Raw genomic sequence first — 22,500 nt, 5'->3', positions numbered from 1 at the left:
GACGCCTGAGACGCCGGCCGGCCCCAGCCACCCCGGGGCCTCCCACGACCCGGCCCCGCCGCCAGGCCCCGCGTGCGACGGTCCCCCCGCGTACCGCGGAGGGACCCCGTCCGTCCAACCGAGCTCAAACCCCTCCGTCCTCGCCAGATCCGCCGTCGTCCGAGTCCGACCCCCGGGGCCCGCGCCCCGGGTGAACGCCCCCGAGCGAGGCGGCCCGCACCGTGCCCGCAACACCGCCACCGGCTGCCGACTCGCGGCGAGGGCAGGCGCGACGGGCTCCTCGCGGCTGCGGGACTAGGGAGTCGTCGGGACGCCCGGGCGTCCCCGCCCGCCCCCCTCGGCCTCGCCACCGAGAGGGGGGTGTGTCACCGCACGCGCACGCACACGCACGCGCACGCGCGGCCCCGCGCCGGACGCCCGGCCTTGGCGGGACCCTCCCCCGACTCAGAGGGGGGAGGCGCGGGCCGCGGTAGGCAAAGAGCGGCGCCCGGCCCCACCGCGGGGCCGGCGCAGAGAACCCTCCCGCCGCGAAGGCGAGGGGCTCCGCCCACGTGCTCTGGCAGTCGCCAACACCGTGGCCACTGCACGCGCGGGAGGGGCAGCGGCTGGGGGGTCCGGTACCCCAAGGCTCCCTCTCGGATCGCTAGAGAAGGTTTCCTCACCGAGGGGGCGTCGTCCCCCCAACCCATCGTCTCCCCTTCGGGCCCGCCCACGGAGGCGCTCCACGAGCCGCCAAAGTCCACGACTGGGCGGGGTTTGGGAGAGGGGTCTGCGGTATGGGTAAGCACGAGGCCCAGAGGAGCGTTCGCGGCCACAGCCGGGGGCACAACCTCCGCCGCCCCCAGGCCCGTCCATCGGGGGCCCCGAGAGGAGGGAGCACGCCCGAGAGGGGCGGAAAGACCCCCTTCTCTCACAGGCCCCGGCCCAACGCGCTCGCCACCCACGCCCGCGTGCGACCCCCTCCCCCCCGACCGCCACAAACACACACACGTGGGGGGGGAGGGTGGGCACACGCGGACGCTCGCCTGGCCCGAGTCAGTCCCCCCGTGCCACAGCAACACCGTGGGAGGACGACCGCGACGAGGCGGCCCCTGTTTCCCCCAACCGAGGGAGGGAAAACAGAGGCACGCCTCCCTTACCGTCTCGACCCCCCCAAGAGAGCCACTCACGGGACGCACCACCGCGGCGGCGGGGACCCCGAGGAGCACGCTGGGAGAAGGGAACGACACCACCGCTCGGCCTCGGGCACCTGAGGGACGACCTGGAGCGCTCCAGGGGCACCACAGAGGATCGAACGAGGCACGCTCACGCGCCGGCAGGGGCGCGCGGCGCAGCGGCGGGACGGCACCCCCCCACCAACGCGGGGAGGACCGCCCACGGGGGCAACACGCCGAGGAGGCGAAGCGAGAGCGTCTGCTGCGTCCGAGGACCACGGCCCCGCCACCCACGCCGTGAGGCAGGGGGCGGGAGGCCGAAGGTCAGGGCCGGGGACCACCACCCCTGCCCTTCCCCACACCCCTCGACAGGCCGGGAGAGCGTGAGGAGAGAGGCGGGGAGGCCCGCGGACAGAACGAGAAGAGCGGTCCCGTTCGCCAAGAACGTCCGTCCCTCGTCTGGCGCGACCTTAAGGCCCGGCCCAGGAGAGCGCGACATCACCACATCGATCAGTCATGCCAGAGAGCCAGGGACCACCAGGCCCCGAAGGGGAGGGGCACGCACAGCGAGGACCATCACCAGAGGAGCCTGCTTCGGCCTCACCGGCGGCACCCCAAACCCCCTCTTTCTTTTTTTTTTTTTTCTCCTCTCAGGCAAAAGTGGCCGACGACCCCGCGAGTGAGGAGAACGCCTGACACGTGGCACGGAGCCTGCGGGGTGGGGTCGTCGTCTCAGCCACCACCGGGTGCCTGCGGCGGGGAGGGGAGTCACACGGGGTAGAAGACCCAACGCCCCGCCGCCCCGCCGCCCTCGGGTGAGCCAGAGACCGGAGGCGGCACCGCGGGTCGGGTCAGCCGGACGCACACACGAGAGCCGGCGCGCAGGCCCAGGCGGGCGGCTCAAGTGGCGAGGGTCGGCTCGGCCACCAGACGGCGATCCAAAGCCCAGAACCCTGCGCGCGTCCAGACTCCCAAAGTCCTCAGCGACAGACGCCAGAGAAGACCGTGTCAGCACCTATCTGGTGGCAAAAAAGGCCCATTTCGGGCGAAAAAAATCACGGCGCCCGGCAGCGGGGCCCACGCACGCGTCGCAGGGGGGGTCCCCGGGACCTCGGTCCGGCCGCCTGTCCCCAACACTTCCCCATCCACACCAGCCCCGGAGCTCTCGGGGCCATCTGGTCGACCCGAGGAGCTTGGGGGGAGTGGGGGGGGGGGGTGGGGGGGAGGGGGGGGGGCGGGCCAAGCGGGGCGGGCAAACGTGGGAGAGGGCCGCGAGCCGGGTCGCCCTCCCCGGTTCACCCGCACGGGCAGGTACCGGTCCCTCCGAGTCTCCGGGCCAAGACTTGGTGAAAGGAAAAGAAATATCTCACTCGGCCGTCTCCGACGAGCGGGCCCCACGGGGGACCGCGCCCGGGCCCGGGCCGCCCTATCCGGGCCACCCAGGACGGCTCGGGCGGGCCGGTCCCCACCCCCACCCCGGCCGGGACTCGCGGCGGGTGGAGGAGAGGGGGCGGGGGAGGGAGGGTGAGAAAAATCTCAAAGTCCGCCGACCAGGACCCCCCGTGGGCACGCTGAAGGGCCGGGTGCGCCCTCCCCGGCCACCCGCGCGAGCAAGGCCCGGTCCGTCCACGTCCACGGACCCAGGGGCACTTGGAAACATTTTGCCCCGGGAGGCGCCTCCCAGGCGACCAGAGCCCACGAGGGAGGGACCGCACCCGGGCCCGGGCCCGGGCCGGTCTCTCCGGGTCACCCCTCGCGGCCCAGGCCGGTCCCCACCTCCCGAGTCCGACTCGGCCAAACATCGGTGAGAAAGAATCCGACCACCGGGAGGGGCCCCACGCGCGCCCGCCACCGAGCCCGTCGCGCCCGCCACCGGCCTAACCTAAACGCACGGGCCCGGGCCGGTCCCCCACCTTCCGGAGCGGGGCGCTGTGGGGACCGCGGAAGAGAGGAAGGGAGGGTGGGGGGGGTCGGGGAATGAACGCTCCAAAGGGTGAGCCAGGAGAAAGCCCGACCGACCGCCCATCCGCAGGCGCTCCGGAGGGCGCGGAAGACCCTCTCCCTTCCCACCGCGGCGGCCCGGCCCAGGTCGTGTCGGGTGGCCGGGTCGGTCCCCGCGGCCGGAGGGGAGCGGACGGATGCTGGTCGACCGGGCCAGGCGGTCCCCCAGAGCGGCTCGAGAGCGCGGCGACGGTCACACCCTCATAGACCTGCACGCCCAATCTCAAGCGACAGCAGGAGGCGCCCACGCCTGGGCGCCACCGGGACAGTGGCCACCAGCGTCGCCTGGCTGCCGGAACTCTGCCTCGGGCCCGGCGGCCGACTCACAGCCCTCACGAAGGTCGCCGAAGCTCCAGAGACAAGGGACAATATAAAAGCGGCCGCCAGGTGGCTCCCGACAACCGGCTCCAACGTCCCCGGGCCGGATCCCTGTCGCCGGCCGGCCACCGAGGACGCGGCGGCAGCGCCGGGCCGCCCAAACGCCCGAGCTCAGCCCGGGACGAGGCGGCGGGCGTCTGGCGCGGCGGCCCCGTGTCGTCCATCTCGGAGCTAGCTCCCCGGTCGGCACGACACGACACGGTGCGACCCGGGCAGCAGACGGGGGTGGGGGGGTGGGGGGCGGGGGAAGCCGGGGAGATGTCGCCGGGAGGCTGTCTCGGAGGAGACGCGCTCCCCAACGCGATTCCTGGGCGGGGGGGAAATCCCGCGGAGACGCCGGCGGGGCCCGGGGCGCCCGGCACGGGTTGCCCAGAGGGGCACGAGCAAGATCCCCGGCTGCCCGGACGGGGGGGAGGGAGGGAGGGAGGGAGGGAGGGAGGGAGGGAGGGAGGGAGGGAGGGACGGATGGAGGGACGGAGGGACGGAGGGACGGATGTAAGGACGGAGGGACGGACGGAGGGAGGGAGGGAGGGAGAGAGAGAGGGACGGAAGTCGGGGACTGGCAAACCGAAACCAGGCAAGCGCTCAGGGAACAACGCAGGAATTCGTCCAAAGACAACACATGGGTGCTGCGAGGGTGGGGAAAATGCACTTGCGGTCACGAGAACATGGATTTCATAACGGACTGACCACGATCCATCACGGGCCGGGCGGGGGTGGGGGGGGTGGGGGCGGGTGAGGCGGGGGTTGGGGGAATGCGGGCGGCTGGTGGGGAGGGGGCGAGGGTGGAGTCAATAGCCATCCACTAAAGAAACTGAGTTCCGGTACGTCGACACAAGGCAACACTCTGAGTGCGAGTGTGTGTGAGCGTGTGTGTGCGTGTGCGTGCGTGCGTGTGTGTGTGGAGTGCGGTGAGTACTGACAGCGAACCGTAGTCCCACCAGGACCACACCAAACCATACCAACCAAGAAGTCAAGCTGTAGAACTTCTCTGGCCTTTAAAACAAAGAGAAAAGCGTGCACGTATCGCATACGTACACACATTACGTACGCTTGTGGCATACGTATACGTGGACGTGGACGTATAAAGGCCTAGGACAAGCCCAAGCACATCCCGTCAGGGGAGCCTATCCAAAACAGACCAAGACCTCACACAATTCAGCCTCCAGAAAACAAGCGACCCAGTGAGAAAAGTGGGCAGGAGGCCAGAACAGAACATTTTCATTAGAGAAAAAAAAGAAGAAGAGAAAAAAAGAAAAAAAGAAAAAAGAAAGAAAGAAAGAACACAACTTTCTTAGTAAAAACCAAACAAACAAAACACAACAACAAAACAAACAGAAATAAAACAGAAAACCTCTTTTAGTGAAAGAATTCAACGGGGCAACGAAAAAAGCGCACACACGCATCTCTCTGGACGAAGATATTCGGACAGGCACAGGATCTGGAGTTGCGACAGCAAGTTCGTACAAGCAGAAAAAGTGCCTCCTTCCTCCCGATCCAACACGTATTTTTCAAGCTGAGAGAGACCACCACCACCGTGGCACGCCGGAGGGAGGACTCAGAGATGTCACCCGGCGGGTGAGAGAACGGCTCTCCGACAAAAGACAGCAGTATGGAAAACAGAAAGGAAGTCCCTCAAAACACTGCACAGAAAACTACCATGCGACCCAGCAACTCCACTAAGTGCCCACGGAGGGGGTAAAGACGACACGTACATGTCTATCTGTACCAACACCTGTAACGATGGAGAGATAGGTACGGACGCACTGTTAGCGCTCTCTGTGCCCGTACGTCTATATCTATGAGAGAAGGACCGGGTGGGGGGTGGGGGGTGGGGGGTGGGGGTGCGGAGAGAGAAGTGAGACAAAGAGTGGACAGTCACGTGAGTGCAGTAGGTAAGGAAGATTAAGACGACAAACAAACTCCCAACAGTGGTCCTGTAAGTCAACCATCAAGATTTCGATATCATGATGTCATCAAGCACCAACCCTTCTGAAGGGACACAGCGACACACAGGGCTCACTTGGCAGGGCAGTTCAGGACCCTAAAATGACCGTGAAAGGTGAAGCTCGAAAAAGCAATCTTGTTCATCCACGGGGGGAAAATACCGTTCTCCCACGACATTCAAAAATCCTATCAGGGGGCTTCCCTGGTGGCGCAGTGGTTGAGAGTCCGCCTGCCGATGCAGGGGACACGGGTTCGTGCCCTGGTCCGGGAAGATCCCACATGCCGCGGAGCGGCTGGGCCCGTGAGCCATGGCCGCTGGGCCTGCGCGTCCGGAGCCTGTGCTCCGCAATGGGAGAGGCCACAACAGTGAGAGGCCCGCGTACCACAAAAAAAAAAAAAAAAAAAAAAAAAAAAAATCCTATCAAAACATTTTAAAACTCTCTTACTCGCTCACCATTTAAAAGGTAGAGAAATAAAAAGAGAGCCAAAGTACGATTTATTGAGTGGTGGACCGTCACAGAAAGCATGCCATGAAAGCCTCCGATTCATTTTGGAAGGTCCTAGGAACAGCAATCTTCAACATTGCTCTCCTGCCTGCCTTCTTGGCGTGGTATCTTTTCTACATCTGGATAAGCAGTCCTAGGTTTTGTGTGTTTGCTTGTTATTCCCCTAACTGAAGATCAGCCTCCAACACGATAACCCTTTGTGCCCTCTGGGTCCTGAACTCTCTTCTCTGGAAGTGCTTTTCTGAATGGGAACGGTTTCACCAACGTCATCGCCTGGAGACATCTTCAGCCTGTCCTCCCCCCACCCGCACCCCCGCCCGCCCCCCACCCTCTTCCTCCTCCTCCTCCTCCTCCTCCTCCTCCTCCTCCTCCTCCTCCTCCTCCTCCTCCTCCCCTTCCTCCTCCTCCTTTTTTTTCTTTGTTTTCTTCAGCTCTCCTTGCGCTGGTCTCTCACACGGTGGCAGCGTTGTCCTAGGCATGCCCAGGTGTCTCCTAACCCCATCCAAGTGATGACTCCCAGCGTCATCATTTTGGGTTTCTTAGCCGCACTTTCGTCGTTCCCGGGCAATTCTTTCTTTTTATTTTCCATGGACGGGGGAGACCAGACCGGGGCGGGGGGCAACACAACGACACACTGCGTGTGACCTGGGAAACAGACACATACACGCCAGGCAATCACCGACAGGCTCTGAAAGAGGATCGGTCCCCGGACACGGGGCACGCACGTTTGTTATCGGTGGAGTCACTGCAGACCGAACGGGAAGCAGCAGACTTTGAACTTGACGCAGCTACCGTTCATCCATCGCGGAAACTGACATTTGAAACACGTAGTTAGGCTCTTGGTGCGATTTCACCTAGTCATTGAAATGTGTGCACAGTGGAACCATGGAAAGTGAGACAACCCCCCCACCCCACTTTTACCAAAGGTCGCCAAATGAAGACTCTCGTTTGTTTACAAACCAAATTTCCTATCCTTAAATTTGGTGGGAGCTTTCCCTAAGGATTGCACGGGAAGGTGACTTCCTCAAGCGTTGGAGTAGTTTTCCTTAGAACTAGAGAATTAGAATTCTGCTGAATGATGAACACACACCTCGCTTAAGTTTCTGCTAGGAAATCCACGCACCATGTGGATCGAACGAAAAGCAAAATGATTTTTTAACAAGGTCTTCTCTCCACTTCAGACGAATTTTACAGGGCGGGGAGGGGGGAGGCTAGGCTTCTCTGTTTTTCATTTAAGGTCCTCTGAAACGTCAGTAAGTGTTCGTGATCCTACTCACGTGTACTCTTGTCCTCCATCCAATCGTCAGTCATCTGGCAGAAGGAGAGCCTGCCTCATCCACGGCAAACAACATTCCGACACTCAATGAGAAAATACATTTCTGGTGCTTTCGCCAAAAATTGCAAAGCCCCTTATTTAAGCTAATGGAATTTAAAAGAAATCCCTAGTACCTAGGAACAGAACAAAGTGAAAGAAACACAACGCACAGACTTGGGGGATAGAAAGAAAGAAAGAAAAAGAAAGAAAGAAAGAAAGAAAGAAAGAAAGAAAGAAAGAAAGAAAGAAAGAAAGAAAGAAAGAAAGAAAGAAAGAAAGAAAGAAAGAGGAGAGAGAGAGAGAGAGAGAGAGAGAGGAAGGAGAGGAGAGGAGAGGAGACAAGAGGAGAGGAGAGGAGAGGGAGGGAGGGAGGGACGAAGGAAGGAAGGAAGGAAGGAAGGAAGGAAGGAAGGAAGGAAGGAAGGAAGGAAGGAAGAAAGGAAGGAAGGAAGAAAGAAAAGATCTCTCAACCTAAAAGTTTTTGTGACAAACGGACAATCTATGATTTGGTAGGTTAAAAAATATTTTTGGAACGTAAAGTTCTTTGAGACACGAATGGAGAAGAAAACAAGAAAAGGACAATCAGAATTCGGAACCCTCAGAAACCTGAATCGGTCATGAACAGGAACTAGGAAGCCAGGGTGAACGGCGTCTGTGACACCAGTGATTCTGGACTGGCAAAGGGATGATTCCATTTCACCAGCATACATTTTCACACAGTGTCACTTTTTAAAAATGTTTTCTTTTCCCCAGAGTGATGCCAGAGGTGTGGACTCATACATCGAAACATCTTTAGTCTTTCTGTAATAAGGAGACAGAAGTAGGTCCACTGAGACTTGTCGAGCCATGAACGAACGTTTCCATAGGTTATCTTTGGAAAGGATCCAGACATTCCACGAATTCCCCATCATTCCACTTATGCCAACTCTGAAGTTTCTAAAGTGACCCAAAAGGTCTGGGCGAGACTGTTTTTAAGTAGACATACCACAAAACATAACGCTTCTTAAGGAGTTCCTGCACCTAGAGCTATCGACATCACTTGTTCGAGATCCCATGACGACGAGATGGCCCGTGAACACTTCCTGAGACTTCAGACGATGATGTCAGCCATCATCCCCAAGTTCTTTTTCTTGCCGACGAATCTGGTTCACTCCCGTGAACTTACTGGATTTGGGGTCGACGTAGATAGAAGGAAAGGATGACCTCGAACGCTGATCACGCTAAAGACATGCCTAGTTTCATAAAACCCATACCTTGACCTTGGCTATTCTCGGCTGAAGGGTTCAGCCTAGATCACCACCTGAACTTGCCTAAAACCTTTGGGTCCCTTCCCTTTCTAGTGGACTGAATTCCGGAGTGCTCCCTTCTAAGCCATTCAAGAGAGCTCTCTCACGAGTTCATTGTGGCACTCGGATCCCTACGCAGAAACAGGCCAGCTCTAGAAGGGAGCTACAGACATACAGTACCTGTTACCAGGCCCTTTCCAGATTCTGGCACAGCAGTACCAGAAAAATGAAGGTCGTTTCCACAAGGCTTCTAAGGCTAGCACGGCAAAACTTTTTTTTTTTTTTTTTTTTTTTTTTTTTTTTTTTTTAATTAAAAGAGATAGCTTGTACACAAGGGAGAAGGCGGTGGGTGGGGTGGGGGTGAGAGGCAGCCCCACCCCCCCCACCCCCCGAGTTGCTTGGATCACGAAAGGGAGAGTTTGTCTCGGGATCACTGATCATTTCCAGAAATCCTCCAAATTCTTGGATCATCAGCAGCTGGTTCCACGGTGGCTACCTGTGGGGAATACCAAGTGCTTCCACGAGGGGAAAGAAGCGCATGAGAATGTTCGGCAAGAAAGCACAGGAACAGATAAGGGTTCAATGTACAGCTGAGCTTCTCGTCTTGGGACAACTAGGTATAGTCGTGGGTGGGTGTCCACAGAGGAAAAGTTCATCTTCTTTTACTCCCGCGAGCCTCGTGTGTGTGTGTGTGTGTGTGTGTGTGTGTGTGTGTGTGTGTGTGTGTCTGTGTCTGTGTCTGTGTCTGTGTGTCTGTGTGTGTGTCTGTGTGTGTCTGAGACTCAGGCCCCCAGGGCTGATCTGCTCATGCAATTCCATTTCCCCTCCCCCTCCCCCTCCCCCTCCCCCTCTTCCTCCTCCTCCTCCTCCTTCTATGTACTTCTTTCTGTCGAGGAGATGATTTCCAACTCAAATGCAGACCAAAAGATTTCTAGGTTCCCAAACTTCAGGGTTCCATGGATCAGGGTGTCCAAAATCTGCACAGCGCCTTCAATAACGGCCCTCTTTCTCAGCGCACACAAGTCAACCCCAGACCAAGGCACCCTAAGGGCAAAAACCCTCCAGGATTTCTCCCACCAGACCCCGAACATCAGCACACACACCCTCCCCCAGTTTCTATTTCGTATCGTGTGGGCTCAGGCAGACAACAAACACGTCCATCGTTCGATCATCTTCCTTTGGCGTGTTTCGTGAACGTTGCACCGGCCGAAGAAACCTAAGTGTGCAAAAGCTCATCCCCGTGTAAAAGGCTTTGGCTTCTCAGCGAAGGGGTCGAGCCAAGGGACCTAGGCCCCTCTGTCCACTTTTCACTGGGTTCACTGGCCTCACTGTTGTCCCAAGCGATGGCCGGTCAGATCTCTCACGGTCATTCTTCTTTTGGCCTTCTGGTTTTAGAGAGGGTTTTCAACTGGGGTAAAAAGGGCAGGCTTGTGTGGGGCCCTTTCATGGTGGGGAGGGGGTGGGGGGGGCCCCGTAGAGGTCCCTCCGATTCACCCAATCTCAGGCAGTGCCCTATTCAAAACGTTTGTTTCCGGGCTTCCCCGGTGGTGCAGTGGTTGAGAATCCGCCTGCCAATGCAGGGGCCACGGGTTCGTGCCCCGGTCCGGGAAGACCCCACATGTCGCGGAGCGGCTAGGCCCATGAGCCACGGCCACTGAGCCTGCGCATCCGGAGCCTGTGCTCCGCAACGGGAGAGGCCACGACAGTGAGAGGCCCGCGTACCACAAAAAAAAAAAAAAAAAAAAAAAGAAAAGAAAAGAAAAGAAAACAGAAAACGTTTGTTTCCGTCCCACCAAGAGCCCACCTTTGGAGAGATTCCCTGCCTTACACGTCCTCTCCGCTCCTCCTATTCATCCACCGTGATCCACCACCACCACCACCACCACCACCACCACCCCGCCGGCCGACCTGATCTGTTCACCCTGAAGCTGGCAAGCAGTAAGGGTGCTCGTGAAGCGAGGATCCGTTGGGATTGGCCAAGATGGCAAAGTGGCGGCGGGGGCGGCGGCGGCGGTGGGGCGGGGGGGGGGTATGTGGAGGGGACTCGGAAAGTACGAGGTTACAGCTAACAGCTGCTGCTGGCAGATAGGTCTTTGAAACAGGCTGGTGGCGCCCTGGACTTTGATACCGTCCGTTCTGACCATTCCTGTTCTCCGTGAGAAGGGTGTTGGGCCCAGGATCGGCCACCCCAAAACGGGCCTCCGTGGCACATTGACGATTTTGAGCGAAGGGGGACTCCAGAAGCAGCCACGTTTGTCCGAGGGACACTGGGATTCTCCTCTGTGTCTCCCTGAAAGCGAGACATCCATCTCTCGGCTGAAAGGTGCACTCCCTGCCTCCGGAGGTAGGAGGCCGCCGCCGCGATCGGCAAATTAGGGCATTCGGGCCCGAGAAACCTTCGGAGACAAACACTGCGGACCACCGCAAACCCGAGCTCTGTTTAGCTTCTTCCTTCGCTCGCTCGTTCGCTCACGGCACACCCCAAAACCTAAGTCTCTCGGTCCGGTTCCCTGTCTGTCTCACCCATGTACCGTTCGTTCCTCGGTCTGAGCAGGAGAGACGCCGCCCGCTTCAGCCACTTCTCAGCCCTCGAATGAAAGGAAAGGTCACCCCGCTCCCCCCACACACCTTCGTCTCTCCGCGCCTTGGGCCCATGTTACTTTATTTTTATTTTTATTTTTTTGCATTACACGGGCCTCTCACTCTTGTGGCCTCTCCCGTCGCGGAGCACAGGCTCCGGACACGCAGGCTCAGCGGCCACGGCTCACGGGCCTAGCTGCTCCACGGCACGTGGGATCCTCCCGGACCGGGGCACAAACCTGTGTCCCCTGCATCGGCAGGCGGACTCTCGACCACTTTGCCACCAGGGAAGCCCATCGGGCCCATTTTAGAATGAGTCCAGCCACAGGAACTCAAGAGGGGTAGAGGGGGAGATCTCCCCCTCCCCCAAACAGGAAGGCACCTGGAACCCCGTTCCCACCGGCCACCCGGCTCCACTTTGGGTGCGTGAATCCTAGTTTGCCTCCTCCGGATCTTTAAATGATCTTCCACGTGTTATAACAGACTCACAAGGAGAGAAGCTTACGCATGTATTTCTTCTGAGTTTCATGCGACACGGGGAGCCCTCCTAAGAAAACAAAGAAAGACCCAGAGAAGCGTCCGAACCTAACATCTCTTCTGTTGGATCTGAGCAAAGAGAGGCAATCTGAAAAAGCAACTATACTCTGGCGGGGGTGCGGAGTGTGTGTGTGTGTGTGGGGGGGGGGGTGTGTGTGTGTGAGTGGGGGTGGGTGAGGGGGGGGTGGGTGGGTGGGGGGCGCGGGCGATGCCAAAGGAGGATGAGAACTCTTAGAAATTCTTAGGCATAGAAAATTAAGACGGATCCGGGCCCGCGCCTCTCCTTTTCTCGTGCGTTGGGAAGATCATTTGGCTCTCGCCGGCTGGGATGTCATCTCCCCACGAACCATCAGGCGAGCTGTGGGGCGGAAAGAGGGAGAGCAGGGTTCAGAAGAACGTGGAGAAGATGGACGCTAGATGCCCAGAGTCCACGTCCCCCGCCCCCCCCCCCCCCCCCCCCGGGAGCAAGGATCTCTTCTTCGTGGGCACACGATCTTCCACCACGACCTCCGGACCGTGGTGCCAAGTCACGCCCACGCGAAGACAGGGCTCACCCAGGGATATGGGCTTGTGCCACAGAAAGGGAGACAGCAGGGAAGTCACCGAGCTTAAGGTATCTGACTCTCGTCGGGTCCTCGACAGGCGGAGGGACACATCTTTCCGACACGGTCGGGGCCGGCTTAGAGAACCGCTGCCGACGACCGCACCGCGAAGGAAGATGTCTCTGCGGTCTCGACAGAAGATCCAGTAGGTTTCCCAAGTGGCGGAGCTAGGAATCGATCGGCCAGGCAGGCGTGTCCAATCTTCAACTTTGGGAAGACACGCGGACTTTTACCCCCCCTTTTCGGCGGGGAGCCTGTAGAAGATCAGGCCGGGAGGAAGGACACAGTCTGTCAGTCGTTGCACGTGATGTTAACGTCCAGGCCAGGAGGAGCCATGCCAGGACTGACTCCACAAAAGGGAGAAGGTGACCAGTTGCCTTTTGAGGACCATGGCTCTCTACGCGGCACGGAAACCAAGGGAGCAGGGGCCAGGGTAGAGGCCGGCAGGGTCGTCAGAGGCCCAGCCAGGACAGAGACCGGTGAGGTGCGAGCCTGAACGAAGGCAGTAGAGGGGAGAGGGAGAGAGGGGATGGAGCAGGACCTATTTCGGTCCCGGAATCGGCAGAACCTGGTATCCCGGCGTGAGTCTTTAGAAACACCGTCCAACTCCACTCCACGGGCAAAATACAAGGTAGAGGGCGGAGCTCTCTGCACCCAGGATCCTCCCGAGACCCAGGCGAGAAGGGCCCTTCCCACGGATGGGCTCCACATCCCACCAGGGTCGGTCGGTCGGTCGGAAGGTCACCAAGACACAAAGAAGCACATTCTTTCTTTCGAGAAGCTCTGTCCCCAGGACCTGGCACTCAGCACACTGGTGATCTGCCAACCAGAACCCTTAAACACCTCCTCAGGTTCCAGGGGAAGGCTTTGCTCACCTCTTTTCGGCCCTACCTCTGTCCTCAAAACTAAAGGTAAAAGAACACACGAACACACACACACACACACACACACACACACACACACACACACACACCAAAGGTAATGGAGTCCGAATACCACGAAGGCTCTCAGGTTGTGCTAGGGCCGTTGCCCAACAGCACTGTGAAGTGTGTGTGTGTGGGGGGGCGGTGGGGGTGATGTGTGTGGGTGTGTGGGGGTGTGGGTGTGTGTGTGGGTGTGTGTGTGTGTGCGTGTGCGTGTGACTCATAGGTGGATATTTTCCATAGGTGTGCACTATGGCACTGCAGGATCTGTGGTCGGTTGCTGAGTCCCCGGAGGTGGAAGCGCAGATACAGGGCCCTGAGTGTGAAGTTATCCATGGACGCTCACAGCGCGTGGGGTCGGGGTCGGCAGCCGTAACCCTCCATGTTGGTGGTTCAACGGTCAACTCTACTTTATAGATCAGAGAGGATAACGTCACGCGTTCACTGTTAATAACTTTTCCAAATAGTCTTTATCTTTTCAAAAGGAAGACATCATTTAATCCATTTCACAAGATGATACTGGGAACCTACTGCCCCAGCACGTGAATTATCCCTACAGAACACAAGATCCCTGAGAAGGAAGAGCCCTGAGCACTGAGATACCATGAAGGTAGGCTTTTAGATGATATTCTCTGCTTCTGCAGCTCGAGGTAAAACATGGGATGACTGGCTCTACCTATCCCATTCCAGTCTGTCAAACGCGAGCCCCCATGGCACGTCTCACCAGTGGTCGGTCCACGATAACTCCATCCATAGGAATTCTTGGCAGTTTTATGTTCAGGATCATTTCTTTTCCTGCCATTGATTGAAAACTCCCTGGACCCTGTTAGCAGCTACAGATTCAATGAGTCCAGTACTTCATAGGTTTTGTCATGTATTTAGAAGGGGAATCACCATCAAGTTGCTGAAATGAGGACTAAGTGTCTTTCAGATATGGAGATGGAAATAAATGGTGCTCTGCAGGGTGTGCGATGACAGGCACCCAGGATTCCTTCACCCAGCCCTCCCTTTGCTCCCTCATAGGTTCCTGGGAAATCCAAACACACACACACGCGCACACACACACACACACACACACACACACACACACACACACGGGGGGGGGAGAGAGAGAGAGAGAGAGAGAGAGAGAGAGAGAGAGAGAGCTCTGGGTGTGCTATTTGCTCTCCATGATTTCACGTGCCTCTTGGGCATGGCTGACAGAGATAGATGGACATGAAGCAGCAGGACAGCAAGCTGGCATCTCGGCCGGCCTACAGAAGTTTCCCAAGTGAAATATCAACAGCAGGGCAGGGACGCCCACGTGACGTGGGAGAGAAGGGGGGTGGGGGGGGCGGCCCGCTGACCGACGTCGGTTCAGGTTTCCCGTCCCCCTCCGGCCGAGAACCTGCCTTCCGCTTCCTGCCCTCAAGTATGTGAGAGGAGCGTGTTTCTTTCCAATAAATACCGACACATCATTTCAGTCTGTTTGTGTGTTTGTTTTTGCTTGTTCTTTTTCTGGACGAGGCCAAAGAGCCCTTCCAGTGGAGGTGTGTGTACAAAGGAGGATCTGACAGAATGGGAGGGTGCGGGTCAGTCCATGTGCGAAGAAATCCAGAGAATCTGTCATAGCTGAGACTCGGGCCTTTTGCAGAAATAGGCCAAGAGAGTTCGGATTTGATGATTCACTGCCACATAGTCATCACAGCAGTTTCCTGGAAGGGATTGTGTTACAGGAGGCGGCGTGGCCCTCAGCCCTCAGGCCTCAACCCGGCAGGCAGGCAGGCAGGCAGGCAGGCAGGCAGGCAGGCAGGCAGCGGCTATTGTCTGTTGGTCCCGCCCCCACCCCCACCCCCACCCCCGTTCCTTCTCCAGAGCTCCTTCCTAAGTCCCCTTGGACTGACCTTTGCCAGGAGCGGGGGAGGGGAGGTCCGGACGATTCATTCCGCAGGGCCTCGTTCAATCGCTCGATTCAAATGCAGAAAGCTCTCCGGTCAGGTCGGAGCCTTTGACTTTGCCTCGAGCTTCTCTTTAATGAATGGCTTTTTCTCTTTTCTTTCCCCAATTTCGCCACCCTCAGGCTGCCCCCTCCAAACTGCAGGGAGGGAAGGAGGGAGAGAGGAGGTGACGGGAGGAGGACGTGTGAGAAACAGGCCTTTTCTCCAGGCAAAAGGTGTCCCCTCCTTTTCCTGACCCTGGAAACCCCACTACACCATTTGAGAATCATGGACATGTGTGGAAGCAGATGTCTTCACTTGAGATCTTCCTCCGCAGGAGGACAGAAAGGAGGGCCAGTGTGTCCCTCTTGTGCTGGCCGGTTCTTGTCACTTGAATTCAAAATAATCAATAGAGCATGGAGGCACATTTTGGGGCGGCCTACTCTGGGAGCTCAACAGTTCCCTCCTCTGAAAGTTCCTTGGAACATATTAAAGCTGAGCTGGTGACTCGTGTGTGTGTGTGTGTGTGTGTGTGTGTGTGTGTGTGTGTGTGTGTGTGAAGGAGATTTCTAGATGTCAGGGTCGAAGTAACTTTAGAAGTTTGAAATACCTCTGATGATGTCGTCGGGTGTTTGGTTCAAATTTCGGAGTGGCTCTCACAGAAACAGGCACGAGGATTCTTTCCATAGGAGCCGTTGTGGCCGTTTCTCTAAGGTTTTCATCAAGTTCTCTAGCTTCCGTCTGCAGGGCTTCAGGCAAAAGGCCGTTTTAGGCCTCAGTGATGCCAAGCCAAAAGGGTGGGAGAAAATGGCCAACATTCATGGAGAGAGTCGTAGCCAGAGATTGAAGGGAACTCACAAAACTTCGGGATGCAGTCCCGTTTTCAGGTTAAGAACAACACCCTAAGGGAAACGAGTAGCACCAGAATTTCATATCCAGAAGTGTGTATCCCTGTCTCATGGAAACATAATTTTGGCCTCCAGGTAACGTATGCAAATAGCTGTATCGCCAAGGAAATAAGAAGCCTCACTGAGAGTTTCTGAATTAAGGAAGGTAAGGAGAAAAAGATCAGTGATTCCATCCTGCTGACAGAGGTATAAGTTACCAAATGGATATCCATCTTTAAAAATAAAAAAAGAAACTTGGGTTTTCCTTGTTTGTTTCTGTTTCCCTTGTATGTGGAAAACAAAAGATTTAACCATCAGTCCTAATCCCACTCCCTCTCTTTTTTTTTTTTCCAGATTTTTTTTAAAAATATTTGAAATATAATTCATTTACAATGTCGTGTTAGTTTCAGGTATACGGCACAGTGATTCAGTTCTCTCTCTCTCTCCCTCCCTCCCTCTCTCATATATATATATATATATATATATATATATATGTATGTATGTATATATATATATATATATATATATATATATATAGAGAGAGAGAGAGAGAGAGAGAGAGAGAGAGAGGGAGAGAGAGACACGGAGACGGAGACAGAGAGACAGAGAGACAGAGATTTTTATAAATCTCTATCTATCTATCTATCTATCTATCTATCTATCTATCTATCTATATCTACACATATATATTTTAGCGGCTTCCCCGGTGGCGCAGTGGTTGAGAGTCCGCCTGCCGATGCAGGGGACACGGGTTCGTGCCCCGGTCCGGGAAAATCCCACATGCCGCGGAGCAGCTAGGCCCGTGAGCCTGTGCGTCCGGAGCCTGTGCTCCACAACGGGAGAGGCCACAACAGTGAGAGACCCGCATACCGCAATATAAATAAATGAATGAATGGATGAATAAATAAATAAATAAATAATTTTGAAAAGATTCTTTTTCAGATTCTTTTCTCTCATAGGTTATTACAAAGTATTGAGTAGAGTATCCTGTGCTCTATAGTAGGAGATGCTTGTTGATTCCCTATTTTATGTACAGTAATGTGTATATGTTCATCCCACCCAACCCCCTAAGTATCCCCCGCTTCCCCAGTCAGTCCCATTTTACACAAGTAGTCATACACATCCTCCTCCTCCTCCTCCTCCTCCTCCTCCTCCTCCTCCTCCTCCTCCTCCTCCTCAGGTCACTCAACCCCATGGAAGTCATTCTTGCTCTTCTTGGAGTCCAGTTTTTCCATCGGTTCTGCCGGCCCTGCCTGATGATTGAGCGTGACTGGACGAGTGCCGGTTCCAAAAAAGTTTTCAAGAGCTTCTGTGAAGAACTGTAGGATTTGCCCAGTGAAAGGGGTGCCTCGATCTGATCACCCGGAAGCCTGTGGAAGGCAGACCCCAGGCGGCAAGCACATTTCGTTTCTTTAACAGTCTCTGTGCCACGGTGAGGACATCAGGCTTGCGGTGAGGGAAGACCTCAACCCACACGGAAAACATAGCCACGGTCACAAGAATGTTTGGATGACCCCTACGAAGTGGCAGTGGAGGGCTTCCCCGGTGGCGCAGTGGTTGAGGATCCGCCCGCCGATGCAGGGGACACGGGTTCGTGCCCCGGTCCGGGAAGATCCCACACGCCGCGTGGCGGCCGGGCCCGTGAGCCATGGCCGCGGAGCCTGTGCTCCGCCACGGGAGAGGCCACAACAGTGAGAGGCCCGCATCCCACAAAAAATAAATAAATAAATAAATAAATAAATAAGTGGCAGTGGAATGAAGTCCAGTGGCTGGGGGTCCGAGGATCCAGAGAGAGGAGGTTTTCTTTCCAGAGAGAAAAAGTTCCCCCCCACCCCCACCCCCACCCCCCAGGGTTACAAGCACGAGAGGTCAGACGTCGCCGTTCCCGTTGCCGGTAGACCGTAGAAAATCTTCCTGCCCACGTCTATTGACAATCGGACTCCTCTTCAAGACACCGTGGGATGGGCGGGTGAAGGAATGCAAGGGGAGGGGCAGGGGGGAGGTTGGCCAGGGAGCAACCGGCTGGGCCGCCGTCTCGTCTCGTCTCGTCTCGTCTCGTCTCGTCTCATCTCGTCTCGTCTCGTCTCGTCTCGTCTCCCGTCTGCCATAGCCCCGACCGGATGCTGAAAGGACAGAATGGACTTGCTCCACCCACGTGTGCCCCGCCACCCCCACCATCTTTCAACGGGCTGTTGTTGCCGCCTCGGCGTGAAAGTCGGTTAGAACATCTCCGTGATACTGGGTACAGTCCCTTTCGTGTGAGCCTCCATTTTGACGACGACAGACAGCCCTTTATGCCAGGGCAGAGAAGACTTCCGGGAAGAAAGATCCCATCATTTCTGGAACCGTTAGAACACATCGGTGTACAGACACAAGCCAAAGAAGACTTCACGTCGTTCCTTCCTCTTTGGACAACGCTTCCCGTGTCATCGAACCTCCCCAAGAAACTTAGTCAGTTTCATCTCTCTCATTTCTCAGGAGAGAGAACACATTTTTTGAGCTACTTGGAGGGCCCTCTCCTCCTGGATCCTATCTCTAAGTCCAAAGGACTTCATCGGTCCTTCAATTTGGGGGCAAGTGTGTCCAAAATATCCAAAAGATTGTAAGGCACTTCATCAGATGATAGGTCACCGTGAAACAGTGCTTCCTTAGGCACGTCACCAGCATCCCAAGGAAAGACTTGCTAGGCAGAGAGAGAAGCTTCTTTTTCAGTTCTGAGCCAGACCTGGTTCTTTGACTATCGAGAGGACTAAGTCGATGTGAGTCCTCCGAGACCTGATAAAGGCAGCCTAGAAAATAAGTGATGACTTTTGACAAAGACATAAGCTTTTCTCTCTCTCTCTCTCTCTCTCTCTCTCTCTCTCTCTCTCTCTCTCTCTCTCTCTCTCTTTCTTCCTTCTTTCCTTCCTTCCGTCCTTCCTTCCTTCCTTCCTTCCTTCCTTCCTTCCTTCCGTCCTTCCGTCCTTCCTTTCTTTTCCTTCCTTCCTTCCTTCCTTCCTTCCTTTCTTTCTTTCTTTCTTTCTTTCTTTCTTTCTTTCTTTCTTTCTTTCTTTCTTTCTTTCTTTCTTTCTTTCTTTCTTTCTTTCCCTCCTTAAAGATAAAGGAAAAGATCCTTTCCTAATCTAATCTAATCTCTCATGATGGACAGAGCAGACCGATAGAAGAAAAACCCAAACCCTAAACCCAAACCTGGTCCTTTGAACAGAGAGAGGCAACTAAATCTTAATTTGGCACTGGTTTCAATGTTGATGTGAAAAGTCATTTCTGTCTTTGTATCCATCCTCATCCAGTCCTGACCACAGATCTGATTCCTTTCGAAAGCCTCTTTTCTTCACACGCCTTTTCCAATCGTCTGTGCCCATTTTTAGCTTGTCCCTTGATTTCTTTCTTTCCCATTGAGAAATGACTACCTTTAGGACTAAAACCTCTCGCTCCTTCCCCCAAACCTCATCTCCATACTTCCTAATTTGCCTCCACCCGCGCGCCCCCCCACCCCCCCACCCCCCGGAAAAAAAAAAAAAAAAAAAAAAAAGTCCTCTTCCTCCCATGAGGATGGCGACATCAGGTTCAGGTCCTTAAAGAAGGACCACACACGTTCCTTCTTTACAATGCTTCGTCCTTGGACACTGTCTTTTTTCTTTTCTTTCTTTTTTTTTTTTTTTTTCCTTCAGTGAAAGTAAGGAAGCCAACCGCAGTGAGCAGCGTGAACATGGAATACTGTGTAGAAGTCAAGGCTCCTACCTAGTACAGTCTTTCCCTAAAGCACAAGATCTAGCTAGGCGTGGAACCGAACATGCTCAGTCTCTCCTCCGTAAAAGGTCCAAAGAAGGGAGACCCTCAGACTTGTGGAGCCATGAACGTTTCAGTATTTTATCTTATGTGGCGATGATGTAGACACTCGCTGAGATTTCACCCTGTCATGGCACTTAGCCAAGCTGTAAGCCCAGAGATGACCAGAGATGCTGGAAAATCTTGAAGTCGGCCTACAGAAAACAAGCACTGGGGGGAAAGTTCCCCTTAAACATTCTTATCTCGTCCACACCTATGTCCTCTGTTTGTCATGAGCAATCCTACTTAGATGATTCGTGAACATTTCAGGAGACACGAAAGCAGTTCAGTTCAGTTCGTCGTGATCCCTACACCTCCCGCCCGCCCCCCTCCCCTTTCACGTGAGAGATTTTCTTCCTGATTTCAGAGGGGAGAAGTAAAGGAGAGTCAGAGCGTCCCTCTCGCGGTGTGGTGTTGTCACTCTAATTCCAAAACATCCGTACGCCACGGAGGCACATTTGGGGGCGTCCTACTCAGGGCCCCAAGACTTTCAGAGTCAAACCTAAGGAGGATGTAAATGTACTTCACGCCACCGAACCCGAACCGGTGAGGTGAACCCGGTGGCTTCCTAGGAGATGACGTGTCATCGGCCCACCAGTTTAAAACACAGAACCAAACACCCTCTCCCCGACGACTCGGAGCAAGTGAGTCCGTGGGTGTGTCGGAGAGGGTCCTCTGCTCCAGCTGGGTCCATAAGCACTGCACACGAGAGTAGGTAGGTAGGTGTTCACGGTGCCCTTGGGAAGGAAAGGCGGGGAGAATTTTATTTCGAAAAGCTTATCTCCTCACAGCATTGACACTACGAACGATGATGCAACTTCATCGGGGGGTGGGCGGGGGCGGTGAAGGAAGGCCAGGGAGCCCGGCCACATAGAAGAGCCACGGAGAGCGTCTGTGACCGCAAGGATGTCCACGTACCGGTGACTCCTCTCAGTTGGGGCGGGGAAGGGGGGCGCGAGATTCCCGTGTGTACGTCCGCATCGATCAGTCGTGGGAGAGGGAGGAGAAACGATGTTCCCTCCACGATCCTTCTGAGTTGTCGCCTGAGAAGTTCCTGTCCCCAAGAGACAGCTCGAGAAGAGAGCAACCCACGGCCGGGGGACGCGTGCACTGTGCCCCCCCCCCCCACCACCACCACCACCACCACCACACACACACACGCACACACACACGCAGGAGAAGCCCAAGCCAGAATTCACTGACTCGAAACGAAACGGCGGGCTCTGAGCTTGAGCTTGAGCTTGAGCTTGAGCTTCTGGAGGAGGAAGATTTTGGTCCTCCTTTCAGGTCAGGAAGAAGAGGGAGGGAGAGGCGGGGAGGCAGAGCGGCAGAGCGTCCCGGTAGCCCACCCGTCGCGTCCGAAGCGCCTGAAATTCCAACTCACGTGTGTGCCAAAGCGGTCCATCTCGGGGTGCCCCATCCCGGTTCCCTCCCCGCACGGAGAGCAATGTTCCGTCCCGATTCACTGAAAAGCTCCCAAAGGGCCTTGGTGTGAGTCAGTGGACCTAGGCCCATCCTGCCTCCTCTTCAAATCATTTCTATCCATACAGAAGAAAAGACACCATCGCCACCCGCCACGGCCCGCCAGAGGCAACGCGGCTATCCCCTTCAGCAGCGCAGCTATCCCCGGGGAAGGGGGATTCCGTAGCATGCGAACATCAGTCCAACATCGCTTCCGGCTTCCTGACTTCTCGTGGAAAATGAGGATGCCACATGACCGACCGGGGATGGGGGGGGGGAGTGGGGATGGGTGAGGGAGAGGGAGAGAGAAAGAGAGGAAGGGAGAAAGGGAGGGGAGGAAGGCGGGCAGGGGGAGAGAGACGAGAGAGAGAGAGAGAGAGAGAGAGAGAGAGAGAGAGAGAGAGAGGGGGGGGGGGGAGGGAGGGAGGAGGGAGGAGGGAGGGAGGGAGGGAGGAGTGGGGGTGGGGGGGGAGGGAGGGAGGAGGGAGGAGGGAGGGAGGAGGGAGGAGGGAGGGGGAGGGAGAGGGAGGGAGGGAGGGAGGGAGGGAGGGAGGGAGAGAGAAAGAGAGAAAGAGAGGAGGGGGGCAGGAAAGAGAGAAAGAGTGGGAGGAAGAGCAGGGGTGGGGGGCTGGGAGAGCCAGAGAAGGAGAGAGAGAAAGACAGAGAGCGAGTGACAGAGACAGAGACAGATAGAGGCCGAGAGCCAGCGACTGGGAGCCAGGTAAAGGACACTGTGCTTGGGTATCTTCTGAGTGTTTGCACGTGTTTTCTGAGCTGTGGAGATCAAATCAGTGCCATGAGAAGAAGGGAGTCTGCCAGCCCCACCCAGCGCTGCGGAGGAAGAGACGAGGTGGTTGGCCCTTCCCCCCCACCCCCCACCGCCGTTCGGGAACCTCTCTTTCTACCTCTTTGCACACTCCATTCATTCTGAGAACATCGTTGGCATAGTCCTTTCCATCTGGAAAATGATACGCCCTTGCCAAGAGACCCAGGTTCTGGAACCTCCGATGGATCTTTCAAGTCCATCCAGTCAGATGAATGGTAGCATTCCTAAAAACCATGGATGAGGGCTAACGTGGCTAGGGGCTTCCCTGGCGGTCTAGTGGTTAAGTGTCCATCCTTCCACTGCACGGAATCGAATGAATGAACGAATGAACGATTTTAAAAGCCTCATTAAAA

This window comes from Kogia breviceps (genome assembly GCF_026419965.1).
Source record: "Kogia breviceps isolate mKogBre1 chromosome 20 unlocalized genomic scaffold, mKogBre1 haplotype 1 SUPER_20_unloc_1, whole genome shotgun sequence".
In the NCBI taxonomy this organism is placed as follows: domain Eukaryota; kingdom Metazoa; phylum Chordata; class Mammalia; order Artiodactyla; family Physeteridae; genus Kogia; species Kogia breviceps.
The sequence above is the reverse complement of the archived record's forward strand: the minus strand, read 5'-3'. Positions refer to the sequence as shown.